Source organism: Chinchilla lanigera, unplaced genomic scaffold (assembly GCF_000276665.1).
Source record: "Chinchilla lanigera isolate Chin_1 unplaced genomic scaffold, ChiLan1.0 scaffold00033, whole genome shotgun sequence".
Taxonomy (NCBI): Eukaryota; Metazoa; Chordata; class Mammalia; order Rodentia; family Chinchillidae; genus Chinchilla; species Chinchilla lanigera.
The window spans coordinates 1,194,640-1,196,247 of NW_004955434.1; positions in this window are offsets into that span (position 1 = coordinate 1,194,640).

Genomic DNA, 1,608 nt, shown 5'->3' on the forward strand with positions numbered 1-1,608 from the left:
TTTTTCTCTGGTACCGGGAACCGAACTCACGACCTTGCGCTTGCCAGGCAGGCGCTCTGCCACTGAGCTAAATCCCCAGCCCCTTGCTGGGTATTTTTTAGAGGAGAGTGTTTGGGAGCATTGTAAGTCTTTAAGGTCTTCACTTTGGGGCAGTGTAGAAAATACTTTCAGCTGAGGATTCAAGCAGGCACTGATTCATTCTATCAAACCAGAACAGAGAACAGCAGGTGCAAGGCATTGGCATGGATTTGAAATTTTTTCTACAGAAAACAACTGTTGCAGATGCATTTTTAAATAAGAATATGAGCAAAGACTTAAGGACTCTTGGATATGGAGCAAAGACTCTTGGATGTAGACCAGTCCAGGGGTAAGCAACAGCAACTTGGAAAAACAAAAAGGGATCTGCAATGAACTAAAATGATCCCTGCAAATACAATGGATAGATATCATCATTTTCTTAAGAAGAATTCCAAAGCCAGTATCAGAATTTGCATTTTGGATTTGTTTATCGTATATACACTTGCCACTACTGAGATATATGATCAGTTATTGTTTTGTCTCATGCACTCTCTGGTTGAACTACCCCCTCCGATGAGCACTGAGGCCACGTGCTCAACACCTTGCATGCTTTGCAGATAGCATGCGTTCTACAACTTCCAGTTCTAAAATTATCCTTACACAATTAAAACTGCACACATATTGGTTACTCTGAAATTTCTCTAAGTTATGAAGCTTATCTTGAAGAAGGCCACTGGATAGTCTGTTAGGCTTCAGGACCCCAAACCTGTCACTACATAGAGGGGATATGGCTCCATGTGAAAGATATTTTTTAACTAAAATATATAACAAGCCACCAACTGGGAGAAAATATTCCCAAGTCATATCTGATAAGGGATTTGTATCCAAAATAACATAAACAATTCTTACAACTCAATAATAAGAAAACAAACAACCCAATTTTAAAAAGAGACAAAACAGCTGGCATAGTGGCAGACACAAGACACCCATAATCCCAGCACTTTGAAAAGCTGAAGCAGAAGGTTCATAAGTTTGAGCCAAACCTGGGCATTTTAGTGAACCCCTATCTCATAATAAAAAAAGGCAGAGGGCCTGAGTTCAAGCACCATTACTGGAAAAAAAAAAGGTGAAATACTTTAATATACATTTTACTGAAGAAAATATGTGATCGTTGGTAAACGTAAGAATAAGCTGAGTCAATTCCATGAGTCACAGGAAATATACAAATTAAAACCACAATGACATCCCACTACAGTGGCAATATCAAAATGAATTGGAAATTACAAGTGTTGGTGAGGATGTGGAAACTCTTTCCATGGCACCCTCCCACAGGTGATTATAAAATGGTACAGCCACTTAGAAAAGTAGTGCAGTGGTTTCTTAAAATTATCATACAGTCTAGCAATCTCAGTCTTTAGGACATATACTTGAGAAAAATGTAAACATATGTCCACAAGAAGACTTTATGCCAGGTGTGGTGGCCCATGCCTGTGATCCCAGCACTCTGGAGGATGAGGCAGGAGGATCACTGCAAGTTCGAGACCAGCCTGGGCTACAAAGTGAGCTCAAGGCCAGCTTGAACTGCATAGC